We start from the raw sequence: 24533 nt of genomic DNA on the forward strand, positions 1-24533 counted from the left end.
TGCAAAAGCGGTCAAATTACGTTCAATTGATTCACCATTTGAGTAAAGTCGCATTGTCTCGACAATCCGAACAACAATCGCGAAGCTCGAAGACAGGGACCCAAATGGCGTTTCCATTTATATACCGTTTATTTTATCGATAAACGTGTTCGCGACACGACAGCGCGCGGCCGCCGAGTTATAAAATCAGGCATCGTCGTTCGCATCGCGTCGACGGGGCACGATAAAAACAACCGGTGCGCTTGTCGAGATTTCGCGAGAACTGACCGGCCGATGCGAATTGATATCGCCGGTGCGCGTACTCGCTGCCCGCGGAAGCGCGAAAGTTTCATAAATCGTCTGAAATGCGAGCAACGTTTTATCAGGGCGAGCGCGCGTACTCGGGAACTCGGAAATGAGTCCAGTATCTAGAGACTCGCGAAATACGAGCATCGGGAGATCGCGAGCCTGGGGAGCGCGACAGGAAATTGAAAAATTCCGCGTCCCCAGGGGGAGCGCCAAGGCAACGAGGTACGTAACGAGATTTCGTCGTTCGACGAGTACGAAGATGAAATCGCGCACTCGAAACTCGGCTAGCTGGACTCGTGTACTTTTTCACTAATCTCCGGATTGCGCCTCGACGAGATCAAATCGCCGAAAGTGCCGAGATCAAAAACGTTGATTATTGACGCAGTTAGTTAACGTTATGTAACGGTGAGTCCGAAATGCAGTGCCATTAATACTGTTGAAACATGCAGTTTGTTTGAAAAAAAAAAATCAGTATTTCCCAATCAAGCGGAAAAGATGCTAATGAATTTATCCTCATTGTATTAAGCATGTAATTTAAAAATTTAAAGATTATTTGATGTCTTAAAATTGTTTTTTAATTTACCGACATTTTATTGACAAAATATTTTTATATCAATTCTATAGCAATGTCCCACATTATGAGTTTCATATTAATCGTGCGTTTGATTCAGGCAAAAAATAAAAATATGCGTATAATTAAATCTGTTATAAAATAAAAATCACAAAGATTCTTTTTATTATCGCAATTATTCAGTTTCTACGAAATCCACGGAATGCTGGTACTTGACGAGAACAGTAGGCCCATTCAAGTTACATCTCGAAGGAAGAAAGGTTCTTTCAACGATATTGCTCGTTTCCGCGCGCGCGCGCACGCGCCTTCCAGTTCAGCTCTTTCAATCCCGAAACTTGGTAATTACAGCCGGGCTTTCTCGTGGTGACTTTGCCAAAGTGTTATAAACTCGGATAAAAATGATTCAACGGTCGGTTGAGGTAATTAACGGATTAGAATCTTTGCGCAATAAAGTTCATCCTACTGATCCCATGATCGACGACAGTCATCTTGTAATTAAGATTTCGTCGCCAGATGCTTATTAATAGAGAGAACGTTGAATGATGTAAATCCTTTGTGCTAGTATGACGGGTAGCTCCGACCCTTTTACCATAACAAGAGACTTACCCAGGAAAATGTGGGTTTGCTGGAACGACGAACTTGCGATGTATATATATATATATGTATATAAAACATCAATTAGATTTATGCAAAATTTTGTAATGTCGATTTTAATCGAATTCAATTACGTTTAAACACTGAGTTATTAAACGTGTACGTGAACGTTTATGTTATCGCATTTAATATAAGAGAGAGAATTTTAAACGTACGCGCGCTGTGTTGTAGATTTTAAAGATTAATACGTTGCAATTTTTATAGGAATTTATTTTCTACGTGAAATAAAGAGAAAGAGAAGAGTTGTGTAAAGTTTTAAAAAATAATATAATCGTGATAATAGCGTAATGATATGAATGTTGAATTTTAATAAACTGCTACTTTTGCTCGATAAACAATTAGATAAATTTTTCAATTATGCGTGGGAAATACTTATAGAAGTCTCAATACAGTTGAGAGCCACTGATAACTCAATGAGGGCGTCATTATTCGAGTGAGCTTGGCCCTTCGGAATTACCCTTCGGGAGATCGACCCTTTCCGGACTTATCCCCTCGCAACCTCCTTCTCTATATACATGGTTCATCTATAATGTAAGTGAGAGAGAGAGAGAGAGAGAGAGAGAGAGAGAGAAAGAATAAGAAAGAATAGTTAGACATTTATGTCGTTGTCGTTCGAGAACATAAGTCCTCCCAGAGAACATATCATGTAAAAATAGTGAGAGGAACTCCGAGAGTAAAAATATAAAAAAAATAACTAGGTAAATGTAGGCAAACGAGAGAGAATATAGATATTAAAAAAACACAGAACAGCACTAGTTATAAGTCTAGCAATCTATTACGATAAATTCTAGATAAAAAAACTATCGTGACGGATATAATAACGTATACATTAATTAGCTATCGTTATTTGCGGCATTTCTAACGTTCACTTCAGTAGTACTATTATCCAAATAATATTATCCGAGTGACAATATTACCACGAAAATTTGCATTCGAAAATTCCCGTTGTCAAATTAATCATGTAATTCGGACATTCATTAAACGTAAAGTAATAATAATGCAAGCTGTCTTAAAAAAGGCTGTCGTAATTCGTAAACTTCGTGGATATGTAACGCGCGTTTGTATTCGTAAATCGTTTTATTGTTCCATGTGAAAGACTTCAATTCTGTCAAATTCTTATATTCTTCGTAGTTTGAGAACAAGAAAAACAAATAGTCCGTCAAATTGCATTTAAAGTTAACGGCACAAAAGTTAAAGAAATTGTATTATGTAACTAGTAATATAACACGTTCTTGAAGAAAAGAAGTTTCTTGTTTTTATTATGATTCTGCCTCACGTATAACAAGATTCTTAACAGTCACGTATAAAAAGATACTTTAATTATCTTTAAAAAGATTTATATATATATATATATATAAATATTTTTAAATATATACATAATCTTAGATAATTAATTTTGTAAACCAAAAAAACAGACAAGCACGGAGAAATCGGAGTAAATTAATTTCAGTTATTGTACGAGTATATCTCCACTCGTATATCATATGAAATATTAAATTCTGCGAAATATTCATATCATCAAAATATTTTCTTAGTAAAATTATCTATTTTATGTAGCATAAAATATTAATATTTAAGACAGCAAAATTTTTGAAAATAATTATTAAATATGCAAATTGCTTTAACGTACTCTCTAAAAAATGTATACTGCGTGTTACCGCATTTTATTAGTGCGTATAACAAAATGTAAATTGCATGTATAAGCGATAAAATTAGCAAGTATATCGAAGGGGAAACTGAGAGAGAGAGACGATTTCTCATAAGGGTCTCTATGCTATGTTAAGCTCATGATGGGGAATCCAGGCGTATAAATTAGGAGATTATTAAAACACAAGGATGAAACTCGATGGACCATATTACACGCTCTGCTCGTTGTATCGTTTCGCCAGCTGGATTATCGATTTTAACAACGAGTTTTTCCCCCTCCCGGAAAACATCACATCACGTCTCTGGAAAAGTCATTGCCAAAATGTATTTGGCGAACGATAATTATTTGCGTCATCGTTCGAAAGCAACTTTATTATTAGCAAATTAAATTGCAGATAAAGTTACAGTTTAACATTCCGAGAAGGAAAAATATAACTTCTGAAAAATACCATTTCATTTTGATTACGACTTAAAGTTCTGGATTTTAAATTGTCACTCTATATTCTTTTCATGAACTAGGAGAGACCCAAGAGTTCCTTACATTACAGTTTTTAATTCTTTTACGATAAAAGGGTTTCTCATTTTAAAAGTAAAGTAAGTTAGCTGCACGTAGCAGACATATTAAATTTCAGCACAGTTAAACTATTATTACTGTACAGTTATTACGGAGCATCGTAATAGACTTTTTTTTTTACGTCGCAAAACAACGATGTCACTGGCATGAAGAAGGCTGAGAAAATTCGGTCGGGAAAGAATTCCGTTCCCCTGACGATCCCGATCTAATTTTGGACACGTTTGGGCCATGTGCAAGCCCGGTAGTGAGTGACAGAGAAGCGTGTATTTCCGAAGAACCTAAATTCGATTCGCGGATCTCCGCATTGACGGTGTCACGTTCGTCCTATCTCGAAGATCTCGATACGACGAGAAAATATTGGTCTCCTTTATGAAGAATTGATATACCATATTGGACAAATTGCACGGCATTCCACGACGCAGCTAGAAATAGGGAGCTCCTTTTTCTGGATTCCCCCCGTGTGACACGGCGACATCTTGCCTAGAGAGAAGGTCTACTCGCTCGGCAACGACCGACATTTCTGAAGTCTTGATACCATCAGCTTCCGCTGAACGATGGGTAAGGACAATAAAATCCTACCGGTTTGCACGACGGAATCTAAATTACGTCGCGGCAACTACTTCGCGCTACTCGCTTCTTGCTCTTCCAGCGCGACACTGATAGCATATCGAGATCCTACAACGCGGTGAAGCGTCGGAGGGAAGTTTCAATACCTCCGATAGCGTTCCAGACGGAGAAATTTCAATACCCTCGTACGATTGTTCCATTCGGAGAAATTGAGTACGATATTTGGAAGAGTAAGCCACTTCGTTCCGGTAATAAGAAAAGTAAGAAAAATGCTGCAATTATCATTTATCGATCACCTATGCCCGATGCCTTTGTGTAAAAATAATAACGTTTCCAATTATTATTCAATATAAAATAAATTAAAATTTCATTAAATTTAATAATGTGATTTTAAATGCAAGAGTTTTATAATGCACTCTTTTACAATATAAAACATACATATCATATAAAATATATCGTAACATATACTTATCATTAAAAATGGCTGAAAATTTAATAATTGTTAAGCATAATCATGGCGATCTTCGCAAAAAAAAGTTTTACACCTTTTCCACGATATGCCAGGAGAAAAAAAGATTCTATACTTGAGCAACCCCTTTCTAAAAAAATTTCGACTGAAGGGTTCCGCCCTTGCGCGCTCGGAGAACCCTTTCGACGTCGTTTCGCCGCGGGGAAGGCGACGACGGTGCTCGGCGTATTTTCTAGGCGAACGATAAATGGTACGTGCCAAGCCGACGAGCTGGGCTCGAGCTCGTTTTCGCAGGACCGTTAGTAGGCGCCTCCGGAACGAGGGGATCGCGGACGGATTTTGGCGCGGTGCCATCCCCGGCACAAAGGCCCACGCTCGAGAGATCGCAGCCGACCAGGGGGAAGGGGAGGAGTTACGGGAAGGCCTGGGCTCCGACCAGTGCTGCCTGCCGGTCGATTCGTACTAACCTACCGTCGTATCGCGACCCTCACCTCCAAAAATTATCAAGCCCCACCGGTCCAGATCGCGTTTTCCTCGTGAACACGACGAGCAATATTGTTCGCAAAACGCTCCCGGCATTCATCGCCTCGCCCATGTATACGTTCGATATTATTTAGAAAAATACACACATAATTAATATGTATAAATACACATATATTATATGTGCGATACGTGTAAGATAAATTAACTACACGACTAACTCTAATGCATTGTTCAACGTGAAAGATAATCCCAAGATTACGTCGGAAAGACGTGTCTACTATTCTAACAAAATTGATAGAGCCTATTTGCCGTAGATTCTCTTGTAACGATCACGATAGCTAATCTTATCTTAGCTTCCATGTTTGGAATTTCCTCGTTACATGCCATTCACGTGACACCCTCCCGTTATCGGTGCGAGAACTACATCGTTTACGAATCTCGTTTGTTTCTGAAGTAGTAACGAAATGTCAATGGCACGCTTATAATGAGATAAATAAAAACGTTCCCTATATTTGCGCGTATAAGTAACATACGCAGCTTCGCGTATATTAACGGCCATTGTGCCAACAACGCGGGTGTAAAACGCACGGATGGAAAGAGGCGTAAAATCAGTCGGTATGTTTACAGAGCCATGACACGAGAGCCGAACTTCCTGCGTAATTTATAAACTGTCCGACCGCTATGTGTGTGAAATGAATGTCTGCCTCTTTCGCGACATATATACGGACACGTTAGAAAGTGTCTGAGAACATTACACTTGTCTGCTTGGTAAAACATTTAAAAACATTGTAATCAAGCACGATCATGTTTTATGTTAAGCATACACCCTGATAAATTCCGATATTAAATCTCTCTGAAAGAAAGTTCCTTTGAGAGGTATTTACCGCGTTATTACGAGATTTTACTAGCCGCTTATGTTGCTGAGGTATAAATCGTGCATACCCTTTAAATTCCAATGTTAGAAAGCTTCGTAATAATTTGCTGAATAAATATTTCAGACAAGTGAAAGAAATAATACCTTAATTAAATAGATCTACAGACATTATTCGACGCACGACAATGTAAACATACAAACAATAAACATGATACACGTATGATAATATTGGCCTGCAGTTATTTTTACGTTAAGATGCGTTGCACGACAATATAATATAATACGCAATATTCCGCCATTCCGAATTACTCAATCGGCCAATTATCTGAGTCTTCAGAAGATTAATTTAAATTTTGCACACGAATTCATGAGCTCGCGATTTCGCGAAGTGCAATCTAGTAGCCGCGGCGCGATCTCTTAAAGCGCAATTATAGCTTAATCGACGCGTGGCTTTGAAAAACAAGCGCACGATACCGCGAGTTTTATCGTTCGCAGGCGTCATCGACACGGTGGGCAATTGCGTAGAGTGTGAGAAACGCCTGTAGGAAAACGGCGACGGCAGCGGCGACGACGAAAGTGAACGCGGGAGAAATACGCGAAGCGCGAGGAGCACGTCGACGGGCAACGCCAGGGATTGATGCGACGAGTTGCGACGTGTGTCGTGACGTCACTTCCGGCCAATCAAAAATCATCAACGCTCCGGTTCGCCGGCGGTTAAAGCTGCCGTTCACACGCGACTCTTTGTACGCGACGACGGCGGCGGCGGCGAGCAACGACGTCGGTTGTCGGAATCTCGCGTTTAATTGAAGATAATTCCGCAGCGCGACCTCAGTCAAAGATAGCTCGCGACAGTGTTCGGGCAAGAAGTGGAAGACATATAAAATTCATTATAATGAATTCTCTTTAAAACGAATTCTCTTTAAGAGACAATATATCTTGCGATGCAATGTCGATTTTTGAGAAAATAGAAACGTGATCGCTATACTGAAAACAATCAATTAAATATTCATCTATCTAAGTATGAGATTAAACATCAATTGATGTAAAAAAAAACTATCAATTCATCTATAAGAAATTAAGATCTGCTTTCAAATACGGCGCAGGGAGAGGCGAGACGATAAGGCTGAATTCTGGATGGATGTTGAAGAGAAAATGGATCACGTTTAAGTTTCCCGCCGCATAGAGGAATGACGGAGTGGCCTCATTGAAAGGCTACAGGGCTAGTCTGAGTTTATGACAGTGTCGTTACACTCAATTAGCTTCACTGATGGCCTTGAGAAGCCACCCGTATGCGCCGAACCACGATCTGGCTAACTGAAAGATGAGCGAGCGCGTCCAATACTTCAGTGTTAGGCCGTCCTAATGCCTTTTATAGTTAACTGCTATCATACTCAACGTGGCCAAGTAATAGATAATAAAGCGCGGTAGATATTAAGCGATTACATGTTTTAAAAAATATTCCTTAAAAAAAAATCATTAAGATACGGTCAAGTTATATTTTGCTATATAAATATGTATAGACATGATATTTGTGATGAGCAAATAAAATTATCATGCGCACCAATGTGGCACATTCGTCTTCTTTCACATAATCCTTTTTCTACTTAATCGTAATATTTCGTTTTATAATATTAATTTTAATATTTATTTGATAATATTAAATCGTTTAATAAATTATAATTATAATTATATTAATCCATTTTATAACATTAAAATATGAGTTTTCTGTAATATTTCTATTTCTTGCTTTTTTACATAAAAAAAAAGAGAATTTTTCATAAAAGAAGAGAATTCTGTTTATCAGTTAAATCAAATAATTTTCTTGACTCTATCCTACATGTACGATGTCCGCAAGAAGAGCACGCTCGTTCAAGAGATACGTTCAGCCTGCAAAAACTCAACTAAAAGTTACAGACGAGTTTCTCTAGATAGAGTCCAGCCTGTACATCACGCCGCGGCAGACGTGTACGAATTAGACCTATTTGTTTCTCGGAAAGATGGAGGCGGATCAGCGGTAGCCTAGAAAGGCAGAATAGGAAGAGATGCAGTCCAAGATATAGAATTTATCTGCTACACATGGAGCGTCTCAAAAATAACGCACGATCAAAGTGAACTGTAGTGATTATGTCATCGCTCGTTCATAAATAGATAAATTATGCATTCATTCACTGCACATTAATACAATTCGTCATTCTTAAAGAATGTTTTCTTAGTAGGAAACACTCGTACGGCCAAACTACGTTATCTATTTAATCTATTCGCGCTTTTATTATATTATGACATGTATCGGATGATTTGCATTTACATTACGTATTACAGAGAAAAGTGCAATAAAGCGACACGAGGCAGAATCAAAATCTGAGACGTCGAAACACCGTGATTCAGTAGTTTGCAATTTGTAAATGAGTCATAAAATATCTATTTCTGTGTTTCTGGACAATAAAAATAAAATTCAAAATATAAACATTCTAAAAATTAAACATTTCGAATAAGAAATATAATAGCTATCTCACATTTCTACCTTATCTGATAACAAATAACTTCAAATACCGTGAAACAATTTGATGTCAATATTACTCGTTAAATAACTTACTACGGATAAATTTGATAATCCTCGCTGAGTCGCTTAGTTTGTAAATTTCTGTGATAATCCTAGACTTGTCAGTTTTTGACACGATCTAACGGACCCCTTTGCTGCCTAGTCGAACGAAACGGAAGCAGCGAGACCAAAGTTTCATCCATTTGCATGCGGTCAACAATAGACGCGACAAAGTGGAAAGGACTTGTGGTTATGGAAGGGATAATGGACTCCTTGCACAATCCGCGAACTTCGCGCGAACGGACCTGTTTTACTCACGATAAATGCAAAACGACGAATTTAGTTAAACATGAACATGTGGCTATATATAATCGCATTGTGCAATGTAACTAATTTTAGCATGTCACAAACTTATTTTGTCTAAACACTGAAGATAATTCCGTCATAGAATTCATACTCTCTAAAAGTGAATCGGTGGAATCATCACTGATTTTCAGTGTACTCGCAACTGCGTTAAACAGTAAGTGTGTGATTTCAATATTGTTTCAGTTGATAATATACTGATTCAAACAATGAATATCACTGAAAGACAATGAATTTCACTGTCAAACAGTGTTGAGAATTGAAATTCTCTGTCTTTCAGTAATTCAAACAATGAATATCAGTATATTATCACTGAAATAATATTGAAATCACACTCACTGTTTATCACAGTATTTGTAAGTACTGTTTGTAATGATGATTCCACTGATTCGTTTTTATAAAGTATAAAACATTAAAAATCGCTCATGTATTTCATTGAAAGGATCTGATATCTGCACCGTTATATAGTAGACAACAATGCGTTTACTTAAACGTATTTTATGTTTGTATCGATGCTTCACGAATGCAAAAAAATGTACGGTAATGATCTCCTATTTGTCGAGTCTAAAAACGCATGGCTCGGCCTCTTCAGCCTCGTGTCTCTTCTATTTACGCGTCGCGTAGTTTCTTCGGCGACAATTTGAATAATTCATCGGTAGTATGAAGCTTCCGATCGGTCATATCGGAGGAGCCTCGCGCGCTCGCCTTATTAAGGCGAGCTTATGGCGTGCACGTGGCGTGTCAAGGCGCAAGTCCGCATACGACGGGAAAAAAAAGGGCGTCGATCGGCTGTACAAATTAAGGGTGTGGGACGCGTCGCGATAAAAATTTTCTCCCTTCAAATAATAGCTGCCTCGCATGATTTTTAATTGACGCTTGGAACTTAAACGAAACGATATGACAACCTCTGTCTTTCATTACTGTGGCCCTGCATGATTTTATCTCTGCCGGAATGAATCAGCTGCAACAAACCCCACTCAGTATATAATTTGCCTGGCTGACTGAAATGTATTTTTATAAACTGCATATTAATTTTTCAATTTTCTTCTGACAAAGAAACAATTTGGAAAACGCATAGGATAATTATTAAAAACTGACTTTTTTATGGCTACATTAATCATTTGTTCTTTCCCCTTTAATCAGCGAGGTATAATAATTAAATCAAGAGTACAACGAGATATTGGACTGTTACATTCGAATTTCCAATAATTTCCAGTAATTTCATTTCGACGATCGAACGCATACAACTATTTAACTACCGAACGTTATTAAATCCTATTCGTTTCTGGGAAATGACTCCAATAGCAAGTTTTATACACGCAAGTTGCCCTGTTGGTTCTAAATTGTCGCGGCAAATATTTGATACGCGCGCGCTGCCATAAGCAGCCTGCGTCGTCGGAAAACAATCGTCCGCCGGGGGCACAAGGGTGGACTAGGGAAAGTTTGAAATTGGTACACGTCGCTGCCAGATGTTACGTAGCGACGTCAACGAGGGAGGGGAACGCAAAAACGAGTCAACGCGTTCCCGCGCACTTTGTGAGAGACGGTCTTCGGAAAGATAAACGCGCGCAGCTGCCGATTTCGGTCCGAGGTTTAAGCACACGGGCCACATGTTCCCATCCTGGTCGCGTATAGGGGTCAGATTAAAGTCCCCGCCCGCGCTCGCGCGCGCAACCCGAACTTCGATCGATTTGTCAATCTAACGCGCAAACGCCGAGGTTAATTCTCTCTCAACCGTGGAAAATCGCTCTTGCATAATTGGATTCAAAAGGCAATCTCGAGCGCAACATCATCTCGATCATTCACGCGTAACCGAACGGATGAGGAAGCTGTACTATAGTTACTCCCATGCAGAACTGGTGTCTTCTGTCCCGAGACGACGTTGACGCATACCTTTGATGACGAGATATTAAATTGCGTCGCGATAACTGAATTCGATCTAAACTCGACAATCGTATAGAATCACAAGCCTCTCGTAGCCACTCTCCTTCATCCGTCTCGACTGTCAGACTGTTGCCTTAACGCTTATTGCGCAGCTGAGTGAATGCCAAGAGAAAAGCCGAGCGAACGGCGCGTAAAAGAGTGAGAAGCAAGTCGGCGTTAACGATAACCTTAATTATCACGATCTCAATGACCCGCGAGCGGAGTATCGCGCGTGTCCGTCCGTCAGTCGGTCGGCTGGCCGGTTAGCTGGTCGGTCCGTTCCTTCGTCGTAGACCTCGCTCGAGAAACCCAATTTGGCGAACTTCCAAAGCCGCTCGAACGTTCGGATCTCTGCTTGAGAAACAAGCAGGGGCGCTTGTCCGTCTCTCCAGGAGAGGAGCGAGCTCCGTGCCTCGTCGAGGCGCGAGCTATTTTCAACTCGTCCTGGAGGACCGTCCGTGGAAGTCGTTCCAGCGAAAAATATATTTTTCCCCGAACTCGTTTATCGTCTTTCCACTCCGATTATTTGCGACGCGCCGCGCCGCGGACCGAGAGTCGTCGAAAGGTCGAGAAAGAAATACGTTTGCACGTTTCCCGAATAAATTTCTCTCTTGCACTCGATGTATTTTTATTCGGTATCCGCTGAGTTTTCGAACTGACGTCAGTTGAATATTGTATCTTGGATATTTTCTCTCTCGCAGTGTTACGAGAACGTCAGCGTAATCTTCTTCGGATAACGTCATTCGCGATAAAAAATGATGTTCCGAAAAAAATTAAAAGTAATAAATTAAAATTAAAGAATTCTAAAGAACTGATTCAAACCAGATACTACCTGCTCTTCCGATAGATCGATGTGAAAAATAAAAAGTATTTTAGAATTAATTTTTTTTTTTCTAGTTATCGACTAGACAATACACTATAAACGTGTTCACGTTTCAATATTGACAAGGAGAGCTGCAGCATTGCTTTTTGGCGTTTAGCCATAACTTTCTTATCACTCTGACGCGACACGTTAGGCGGACAGTCGATTTCCAATTTCATTTTTGGCTGCAACGCGCATTCACACATATGCGCATATATAGTACAGACGACAAAGTCCCAAGTGCGAAGTCATGCGGAAAAACAATAGTTTTATCAATGTAGTCTAGACGTCGTCGGTCGAACAATTAATCCGTTCGCGTAGAAAAATATTCCTTTCTTCGCTCATGTATATCCCTGAATATTACTTGAAACACGCCGAACGCTCTGTGTGTGTGTGTGGGTGTGTGGCAGAAGCTTTTTGTTCGCCGTTAAATTTTGGATCTCGCGTGTAGAGAAATTAAAATTAAGCTATTATTCCGTTCATTTGAATGAGAATGTTGGGAGGACGTTAACGCACGAAGACATCAAAATAATATAAGGGGCATTTATTTCCGAGCGATTCACGCTGCAACACTCGCGTCTCGATTGTGTCGAAAATCTACCTTTTCAATCATTGTCAGAAACACAATTTAAACGCGGGCAGACGCGTTTCCTCCCACCGTCCATTGTCAGACGGACAAAATCGACTGGAAGAATCGAGTAGGACGAAGGACGCGGCTTTCTCCTATACACATTGCACTTCGATTTCCCTCGTTCCCTCTTTCTTTTCCTCCCTATCTCTCGCTCCCTCTCCATCGCCGATTCCCTTCCTGTCTCTCTCGCGAGATCCCGACCGACTGGTTTCGCAAACTCGCACCACCGTGGCAGATGCGGGGCGCGGCGCTGCAGCGTTGTATATAAGAAATACGGAGTCGTCCGGTTTCTGGCCCGGAGTAAAGGGAAGAATGACGAAAGAAAAAGAAGAAGGCGTACGTGGAGTACCGTATATAAGTGACCGAGCGACTTTCTTTCTCGATGCAACGGTAACGCGCGCAGGTTCCTTCGCACGTTGACAGGTTCCTTCGTTAGAAACCTTAGTCGCATATCTATACATTGTTCTTAACCGTTTGCGGATCTGTACTCTGACATAAATTCAACATCGTGCTCGAATTCGCGGTTCATATTTTGTACGGATTGAAAAATCGCGGACTTCGCCATACAGAATCACTGTTCGAAAAATAAATCGGCAATGGTTTGACTGTTACGTAACGTTATGTCACACGCATATACGAATAGCTCTTATATTTCTCTTACAATTGTATTTACGTACGAGTAAAATACTTGAGAAAAATAGAGACTGTACTTATATCTCCGTTCGTCGAGCGCGCGAAGTATAAACCTTTAGATTACCAAACCGGAATAAGACGCTTAGCAATCGCGTTTAACTGGACTTATAGAAATTTATGGTTACACGTGGAACCCCGTAATGCCGAGAAAGGTCTGGGGTTTATCGTGCCAGAGGCTTCGTCTCGTAAAGCGATAAAAGAATGACTTATTTTTGTCCAGTTTTCTTCTGGCAGAACGGCCAGAAATGGAAGGAAAATGCGCGAGGTTAGAAAGAAAATGGGAAAACGAGAGAGAGATAGAGAAAGAGAAAGCTCGTTTCCGGATCTGTCTCACAGCTCTCCTACGCTTTAAACGTGACGCGAGTTACGTGCGTTTCGCGCCGTTGCAGGAAATATCCTGCAGCGCAAAATAAGAGGAGGATTATCTCACGGATACGACATAACACGATGCGCATTCTACGATCGCTTCGATCGTACACGTGCTTGTGTCAATGTTTTGGAATCTGATTAATGTTCAATGTTATGCATGGAATATTCTGTTACAACGCATTCGATAACAAGATTCTATTAAAATTTACATTAATGTAATTCGAAGATAAAGTAATTCAAGCGAGCGATCAAAAACATTTACGTGTATCTCCAATTAATTAATAGATTATTAAATCTTATATATATTTTTACTTAATCAATATTTTTTCTTTTGAACTGAATTAATTTTTCATAACTCGTCATATTATGCACCTGCAAATCGCGATTAAAAATTAAAAAAATATATTCGTAATAATAAATCATTTATTATTAATAATGCAAAAATATTATCAAGCAATTATTCGTCCGTTCGATTGCGATTGTTGCAATAGAGGAAGTCAATCATTAATCTAATCATAAGATATTAAAATGTCTTTTATATCACGCGAAGAAAACCTCCAATCATCGATGTCACGGAAACTTCGCAATGCGCCTGACTGCAGCCTTAGTCGCTTGTCACCTATTAATTTTCTGGGACACATTACACTCCATCTTTCTTAATGTTCTACCTGATGGCCTTGGCTAATAACATTAGTCTATCGATAAAATCACAATAAATGATTTTACAATGACCAATAAAAAATATCTAATGCTCAAATTCTGTAACAATTTGATTTTTAGAATAGTAAAGAAACACTATGTTTAAAATAATCATAGCTTATTTTGCGTGATATAAGCATTCAAAAATGTGTCTTTTTAAAAGCGTTTCAGGCTTCTAAATTAATCAGATCAATTTGCAGAGAAATTTAATAAACGCATATCAAATTGTTTTTTTTTTTAATATAAACATAGCACAAAAGAGGAAATAATTTCTTTTGCTCTCCTCAAAAAGAATACTATAAAAAATCAAATTATAAAGGAATTTGAGAAGAAGTGCATAAAAAACTTTGAACGCAATAAAATTTCAGGTATTATCATGAGAACATAATGTATTCGTCGAATCTCTCACGCAGGAATTTCTGGGCCGACTTTGCCGGCACGCAAGATCCCACGTTTTCTCACAACCCGAGCCGAAAGGGGTTGCTCTGATGAACGGGTTTCTTCGTGAAGTACGACTTAATTCTAGGGTCACGGTATTACCTGGGATACCGTGCAAGGATCGCAGAGCTCAGATTTCGCGTACACAAAGGTCTGGCAATAAACCGAATTCGAGAACGAATTAAAAAACTATTTAAATTTCCGACAGCTGCAATGTAATTGTACGATAATTTAAAAGCGAGTTGAACTTTAAAGAACTTTGCTTCGAGCGCGACAAGTATGCGACACACATAATACGTACGTTTTCCGCGAAAAAATGGACTATGTATATTATCAAATGCCACAAATGTCACGAAACGTGTTATAACATACACCGTCATGAAAATGTCGTATCATTAAGTTTTAACATTTCTCAGGAGAATGGAGCACTTTTAGTAAGACTACAGTAACTTACAGTTTATCGCAATAATGCGCACCTATATTCGCATTTTCGAATTAGAATGAGCGTGAAATTGCACGCCGGGCTAGCTTAATAGAGGTGCACGCCGTGGTGTAATTCGACAGAAGTTAAAAATTACGGATCTAAGGATAGTTCAGGCTGCAACCGCAACGGATTAGATAATGAATCTCACGTGAGATCGTGAACTGGTACGACGCGGAGAGGAACGTCGGGGTAATGACAATAGATAGTAATGACAACGGCAGTCCAAGGAATGTGGATGGCACGGTTATCTCGAAACGTCGTTATTGTTCCATTACCGCCACTTGAATACAAATCGCACTTAATCGGCACACATACATAGCGTATGGCTGTAATTGCGAAAGCAAGTTACCGTCAGTACGGAAAATGGAGAATGAGATAAGACAATTGCGACATATACGAATCCCAAAATAAATACCGGCACCGCCGTTGTATTTCTGGTGAAAAATAAAATTAATTCACGAATTATTAAATATAATTTTAATTGTTCGAGTTAATTAATCAAGTCGATTATTCAGAATATCATAATTTTCTAAGAGTCACTTCGACATAATTTAATTATTTTATTATTCATGACATGTTTGATATTATTTTATTATTTATACGTATAATATTGTTGCACAATATTGTTATGTAAATTGCGTGCCCGTATATGTATAATAAAAATTGCACGTTGATTGCGATATCGCGATATCAAAATAACATTACCATTTTGATTGTTTGACGCAAAATCGAAATATCTCTTATATTTCGGAACACGTGATGTATTTTATCTTGTATAATGAGGTCAATCAAGCTCATATGCATACTACGTAGCATGTTAATAAATGATCAATAAATTAGATTTGGTTAATACAAACACCCGACGGGGGCTGTTGAAGTAATATTCAGTAGATTCAATGAAATATTCATGTATCTAAGATAACGAGATCATCAAATAATCTCGCGGTGACGTGAATATATTAAATCCAATTATGATATACTCAGCTTCGGAAATACATATGGTAAAGTACGTAAAATGTGTTATAACAATTATGCACTACCTTGCTACTAATTCAACAATTACTGTAACACTAGTTGATTCTGAAGAATAGTACGAAAGACCGTGTGAAAAAGTATCTGTTTATCTCGTTTATCCCGTAATCTCAGATTGATTAAAACAAACGTCGAAAGTTAATTTATTCTGCGATTGTAGCTACGGAAAAAAAAAGAGCTATGTTAAATCTGTTCTGTAAACAACGGTGTAAAATAGTACGTAAAAAAATCACCTGTTTCTCCCTCCCTCCTCCTCCCCCTTGATTGGGCATTGATTCGCAATAATATATATAAAGTTCAGGAATGTTGTTACAGGTTAATGGAAATTCCTCCTTATGATAATATTACATAAGCAAGTATAAACAGAGAGGCGTTAACGCGGATTCGTCAGACGCGAGGAATTTCCGTCCGTGAATAATTGACATATTCCTATTAGAATGGATAATAGAGCGGGATCTTTGTACGCAACATCTCCCGAACGGAGAGGGTTTCTATTTGACATTAAGCGAACCGTTGCGCAAACTTCAATATCACGGTCTTATGATCGCGCGACACGGATGGGGGCCGCGTTATCGTGCGCAAGATACACCCTTTAATCGCGTACGAGCGCATGTCACCTGTGAAATTATTTATTAACTCCGCTCTAAATATTCAATCGGGCCCGGATTATGGCTGCACGCGACGCTACCGGCGCCGCAGAGAAGAGGGGAGGGATATTTTCGAATCTGGATTCATGAACTCAGCTACCGTGTTCCCGTGTGTTTCAGGCTCGGATCGTTAATTGGGTCGAGTTACGAGTTGAAAAAGCGCTGAAAATAGACGGGCGTGTTCATTATGGAAAATGTGTTTAAAGATTTAATCTTGAACCTTCGCGAATATATAGAGTTTGAACACATCTCCGCGACTTTTATTCTTACTCCGCGACCGCGCTCCGTCAGCGTTATCTCGCCTCATTCGCCTCATCTGGTTGACTTCAATTCTTAACTGCATTATGTAGGATGTGACCCAGTTCTTAATAAAATTTCCACATTGAAAATAGATCGTAATAATTTACGTGAGATTGATATAAATCTGCTCGGCAACTTTTACAATTTTGGCTCGATCTCTCCTATCTTTTCCTCTTATTATCAATGCATTCTTTGCGCATCTTTTTACGGTGCTCTACTTTTGATGTCGCGTTTTCACGTTTCAATACTTGCCATTTTGTACCGACACGATGTTTAATTACACGTCTGTCGAACATGCAAGCGAGATACCGTTGCGACACCGAGTCGGAACAATCGTACCCAATTAAGATGGAAAAACGCAGACTGTGCAGAGTATTGCACAGTGGCATCGACGGCGATGTGAGATTTAGAGCGGCTCTGAATTTCAGTTGCATAGGTGCTTTTATTTCCTGGACAAGATCCATGAGATTACGAACAGAAGAAAATCGCGTGCGAGAGACCGCGGATATGTGTCGAGAGAGAAAGAGAGAGAAAGAGAAGGCGTAGGTGTGCGCAATTGACATTCCCATTACTGAATGATACAGGGAAGGCTTTGTGCGCGGCTCGGCGGTAGTTTCCGTTTGATATCACGGCGCAAGCACCCACAAAATTCGCGTGCCATTCCTACGGACCTGGGGAAACGCGAGCGAAAAGACGCATAGAGCACGCCGTGTTAAACCGCCGCGCGCCGACTACGAATTTGCGGTGCGCTCGCTCGGCTCTCTCGAATTTCCATCCGAAATCGCGCTACGTTTCCCACACTACGTACTCTGCTAACTACACGAAAACTTACAAACACGAACTCGATTAACTTTTCGCTCGGGCTCAAACTCGAGGAATTTCAAATGAAAAGATGCTCTCGTCAACAATTTCGCGCTGATTAGTGAGACTGATCTTAGAGCAGGTGTTTCTAGCAAGAATTAATGCTAATTGCGACGCATTTGTTTATAATAAATTTTTAAAAATAAATATACTTCTCTCCAATCTTCATTGCGTCAAACTTTGAAAATGGTTTTAATATAATTTATGATGCTTTATATTATCTTTAATTAAAAGTTCATTTTATGAGTCAATTTAAGATAAAATATTCAGAAATCTTTAAAATCCTTGGAAAAAATATTTACAATTAAGTTGTTTCATAATAAGATTTTATGATATGATAATTGAAAGGGACTTTGCTAAACTTAGCGCATATTTTTCTTATCTAGCATCTATTTCTCAAAATATAAGTTTAATATACTGGCTGATAATCTCTCTTACATACATATATTGTAAAACTATCTATCGTACTAATATTTAAAGCAAGTTCTGTCAAGAAATAATGTCAAAGATCTAAAAATATCAACAAATAAAAAATATTTTTTTTATTAAAAAAATTTATCTCTTGCCAACGTATTAAAATAAAAAAAATATATATATATCAGTATCAATGTATTTAACTTACGTTACTGGACATTGTAGGTAGATCAGTAGCCAAGGTACTTACCTAAAACAAGAAAGTTTCTAGTTAGTTATAAATACTACATCACATATTAAATGTTATGGAAATTTGGTTTCATATAGATTTCAGAGCACTTACAAGGCAATAAACCCTTTGTAATACTCCAATTTTCGCCTTTTTTTTTAGAATTCTATTAATTATCCTAATCTTCCTATAATTACATAAACTATATTTTATTTCCTTTTTACCATAATTTATTTCTTTTTATTGCTTTTGTCATTTTAGCATTGAGATATACAATTTGTTGTTCGCGCGCAAGGCAATTTGCAAAATTTAACTCGCATGCTAAATTACAAAATAAACGTGCAAATTGGTGCATAATTGAAACGTACGGACGAAATTTCGACTTTCTAAAGTGGCTGCTAATCGCGCGACGTTATCACGCGGATAATTCACAGACGTAATAAGACAACACTCATGTCGGCCATGTCCGCGTCCATGGAATGGAAATTAGATTCATTCGCACACGCGATCCCCAGTTTTCAGCGGGCCGCGCAGAATCGATATCGAGTATCTTGTTATGCGTGCTCGATGGCACAGCGGTTCTCACACGCTTTCGATCGCGAAAATATACGAGACAGATTCGACGACTTGAATATCTGTTTTACACTTAAAATAGCATCTGTCATCAGCCGCTATTTAATTCAAATAAAACTAATTTGTCTCGAACACATCAGATCGTTTTACAGCATTTATGCTTACATTTGTACTCAATTTTAATTACAGAAACATAAAAATACAACATTTTTAGAAATAACGCTCTTTAATATTTTATTTATCTCTATTTTAGGAAAATGAGAATTTTTATCGAAACAATAAAATATGAAACAAGGCAAAAATAAAAGGATAACGCATTTTATCAATTTGTTAGCGGTGCAAAACTTTTCTTAAATATTACGCCACATTAATAATCAATAAAATTGATGATCGTATTAGTATCGTCAATAAAACGCCACTTATGCATTTCAGGAATTGCGGAAATATTTCATTGAGACCACGATGAGATAAATTGAGGCGCATATTACCGGAGCGCACCGAATTTTTATTCACGGCGCATCAAATGCAGGCAGAAAGATATTAAACGTTACATTTTTATACAGAACGATTCGCATCGGCGTGCTTTTTCCATATAGGTAGCAGCTGCGGACGGCCGTGAAAGGAGCGAGTCTCGTAAATTACATTTGCGATTTAATATCGGGACACCTATAAATCTTCGTAACAGTACACGACGACTTTCTAGTGGCAATGGAAAAGAACGTATCTCCCTCGGATTTCTAAGTTGACCCAAGTTAAGCCCCAGCCGTCCGTTTGCATACAATAGCTCAACTTGGGACGAGATAGGCGTCTAGTTCTTACGTGAAGAATGTAGCGAGAAACTGATTAATCAGATAGACTGGCAGTGTCGCAAACCGTGGAACCGTGCAAGAGAACTGATTCGTTGAAACTCACAGACGCTTTTTAAATACATGAACTTCTGGCATTTTACTCTGAAATCGAGCATTACGTCACGCGTGCATAACGGAGCGTCTAAAATTAATTAAAGGTATAAGCGTCGAGCTTCTTTTAAACTTCTAAATGCACGTGGATTTCGTTATGTATTCTCCGTAGAAGTATCTAATTCCGCGAATGCTTATCTCTAATCCTCTACCTCCTGCACGAATCGTCAGAAAAATAGAAGACGCCAGCCGTTAGTTTAAATGCCCTTCGGAAGATTCCGGTCGGACTTGCGACCGGAGAAACTCTCCAGGGCAGATCGCCAGAGTTGTACGAGCCTCGACATAGCCGGCTGCGCCGAAGATATCGGGGGGGATATATACACGAGGGACGGGAGTAACGCGTAAGAGATAGCCCCCGCGCGGATGGGTCATCTCATTATCTCGGAGCGCATTTAACCGGGCGAATGCAAGCTACTTTTCTTTGAGAGATATCCTTGGAGCCCTCTCCTTTCTCCGTATCTACCGAGAGACGGACATGACGTTGTGCCGCCGTCGCCGCGAGAAGAAAAACAGCGGTGTGTATGAGGCCGCCCGCGAGGAGAGGCTCCTTCGCCGTCGAGATCGATACTCGCACAACCTCGCGGGCATCGTCGCCGGCGCGGAAGACCTCGCCAAGAGAACGCGCGAACAAAGGAGTCTGCGGGAATTAAGGCGGAAAAATGATCGAACGTCGACTCTCGCCGACTTTTCATTTTATACATCACGACATACGCGAGAGAGGCAAATAGAGAGAGTGAAAGAGAGAGAGAGAGAGAATATTATCTATCTATCGCGGCGCCGCCATTCGAGTTGCGCTTCGGCGAAGCAAATATCGAGTTTAACGAGTTTTGCGGAACTCCAGCGATCACCAGATAAACCCATTAAGCGCAAGGGAAACTTCGGCGACGATAGAGTACCGAAAAGTACTGCCGACAGCGGTCATAATGCAAATAATATTACTATCTTTGATCCACTCTTGATCTATGAGAATTCTTTGTTAATAAAAATAATTTCAAATAGAAAAAACCGACTCCAAACGTTACATGCTTCGATAGAAATTGTAGAATATACGGAATGATTAATAAAAAAAAACACACATTTTCGTTTCTGCAGATCTTGTATGCAAGACGAGTTTCAAAACGGGCTAAAGAAGAGAATGTAGAGCATCTCTGCAGAGCACTCTAAAGTCCAGAAAGAGAGCTCCGCTTTGTCTGCGCGGAGAGTACACTCTAGTGTAAAGATGCACAGCTCGAAAGCTCGGCTTACCGAGAACTTACAAGTTTTCGAAATCGCTTATGTAGAAGCGTGGCCGAGGGAAAGTCACCATCCAGACAAGCGCTCGATTCGAGAAACGTACGTAAGTCATGAGTAAGTAATACTTACTTCGGTAAAAAGAAACAGAGAGAGAGAGAGAGAGAAGGTAAATACGTCGGAAGATCGTTGTTGCCGATCGTCTAAATTCGCGGAAGGGAAAGCATGTAAAGGCTACATTCGACGGATGATCCTGCGGAAAGGCGGGAGGGTGTTGGTAGGATGTTGCGCGTCGCGACAGAGGCTGCAGCGTGCGTGGGCGGTAACGACGTAGGCGACGGGGGTTGCCAGGCACGGTGGGGTGAGCTACGTGGGTGAGCCCCAGAAGCGGGGTCCCCCTTTCCACCCCCCTCCCTCCCCCTCGCTCCGCCGTCGGATGACTTAAAGAGACGCTGCGACTATCCCGGACCGATCGATATCCGCAGCAGCCGCCAGCCGCGACTACGACACGCCGCGTCGTCGACGCGGGTTTTCCCGGACTTTCATTTCCCAGATCAGACGAATTGGGAAATTTATTCAGATAGATCTTTTTCACTGTTCGCACAAAATTCAATTTATTATTCGCACACTATTGATTAGGTATTTTTCTTTTTGTTTCATTCACCGACGACAATTTTGGACAATTTTGAACGAGCACGTGCTCGTTTCATCTTTCATCCCTTTTCTTGCTTCTCACAAAAATACAAAATCTTATTCTTATACGTCACGTTTCTTCCTAAATTGCTCGGAATAAAAATTTCACTACGTTTATTCGTGATGCATCAGCAAATTTTATTGAAATTTTTTTACTCGCAAATAGAACTTTACTCCGCATTCGCTGTTTGTCAATGTAGAAAAATTAGATCCTGATGACGAGATAATTTTAAGGTACTTGAATTGAATAGACGAATAATAAAATAAGTCTATACAAATAAGAAGATTTTTGTCGATTAGATAGAAATGACGTTACGATTTTTCAAAGATGAAACGAAGACTTTCAAAACTTTATGCTTGGCAATCGCGTTTTCTTCGAAAGATTACTTTCTTTTAGAAAAATATTATCGTGATAACGGACAGGCAAAACAACAACTGACTCCCGTTATCTCATGCATGAAATTATGGATGCGTAAATTACTTTGAAATTGAATATTAGATTTTTAATAAAAAAATTCGCAGAAAACAAAAACACAATTTAAAATAAATGCAGTTAGCAGTTAGTATTATTAGCTTTGATAATCTTTGCATAAATTTTATTAAGATGTAAATTCTTATAACACGCTGATATGTATTTCAACGTGCATTTTAGAATTTAATCTTAAACTTAGTCACTGTCCTTTGTCTTTGTTAACTTCTGACATTATCAAAGCGACTTCTGACATTATCCTCAGCGATCTATTAAACTTATTATCATACAAAACAAAAAGAACAAAATCATATAAAACAAGAAGAAAAAGAAAGCGACAGATATTATATATTATAATATTATATTTAATCCTGAAATCCGCGAAAGACGGAGGGAAGTGAATTAATCATAGAAATTCAGATCTTATTGGATTTATTTGAAGAGTAGGAACAGGATGGGATTCTTCAAGACGAATCATCTCATTCCGCCGATTCAGATCTGCGCGAGAAGGAAGAATTTCTATTCAGCCGGACGGGGAATTGCGTCGCGACGTGCTTCGTAGGAGCGCTTTCTGCAAAAATGAAAATTTAAGAAGCGACCCTGTGCATTTTATTTCTCGACTCGACCTCTTGGAATAGCGTACAAAAATATCACTACTCGTGTTTTAGAGTCTCTCGCCGGAGAATTAAGGTCGATTGCTTAGGAATAACGAGCGAGAGGAATTTTGATATTGGAGTGCCGAAATGCGTTTACCGGTTCGGTATAAAAAAAGAATAACGGGTTAACGAGCAACGAGCTCGGGCGACGTCGCTTGACGCGGAAGGAAAATGAAACTCCGCGGCGCCGCAATTATCCCGTGGGAAATGCGAGAGTCGCGCTAACGGTATCGCTTTGTTTCTTTACGCGGAATTGTGTTACACTAAAATCTAGGTTCATCTTTGTTCGCAACTCCCGGAAGTCATCCCGACATAATTGTCATTTAATTGTTCCAAGAATGTTAAACTCCGTAGTTAAACTTTGAGAAAATTGCAATATAACGCGTAAAAACACTGATAGCTGTAGAAACTATTTTTTTTGCGGTGCGGGTTTTGTTTGATTTTATTTTCTCTCTCTTACCCTCGTGTCCGAGTTGTCATAGAATGCATCTCAAATATCCTCCACTTAAAACAATGAAAATTTACTTTTAATCCTGTTAAAAGCAACATGCTACAGCGCATCGTGTTGTTGGAATTAAATTAATCGATCTCCAATTTTTTCGCGATTAAATAAAATACGCGACGCGCAAACTGTTCCATAAAAATTTTCCATTTCTCGCTATTGGAACGCGATTCTTATTTGTTGTATTCGTGTAATAAAATTATGCGCTATCCTTGGCATTGTGCCGAGCGCTTTAAAAATTTCACGATCGACCTTACGAAAGCGTCATGCTAGAGTAAGCTAGAGCGAGCTGTAAGGGAGCAAGAATTTCGAAATTCTGGAAGATCACGATTATTCAAGCTCGCAGCTGTCATGAGAAAGCAAGAGACACTGAACTTCCAGTTGGCATCGGCAACACTTAGATGTTACGACCGGACAAACGTATTCCCGTCGAAACGTAAAATGTAATGCGCGCGAGTAGAGAGAGAGAGAGAGAATATAACGGAGAAGAGAGGGGACAAATGCAACAGTCGAAACGCGAATGCTCTTTGCAGATACGTCCGTAAGTTCCGTCCTATTGTGCAACTCACGTGAAACAGTTTCCCGCGTATACGCAGAGCGCAAGTTAAACTTAGGTACAACATAGGTAGAGCAAGAAACTCCACGGGGTGGGGGAGGGGCTTTTCTAAACGCCGACGAACAAATGTCGGACACGGGCGTGTGCGACATGGAACATCGCGAACTGCGTCGGCAGGGCGATTGTGCAGGTTGCATTCGACTGCATTCTTCGCGGCACTTTCCAATTGAGAGGAAAGCTGCAGTAAACGCGAGTACTGTAAATACCTGTCGCCAGACCACTGG

This window comes from Wasmannia auropunctata, unplaced genomic scaffold, assembly GCF_000956235.1.
Source record: "Wasmannia auropunctata unplaced genomic scaffold, wasmannia.A_1.0 LD336053.1, whole genome shotgun sequence".
NCBI classification, from domain to species: Eukaryota; Metazoa; Arthropoda; class Insecta; order Hymenoptera; family Formicidae; genus Wasmannia; species Wasmannia auropunctata.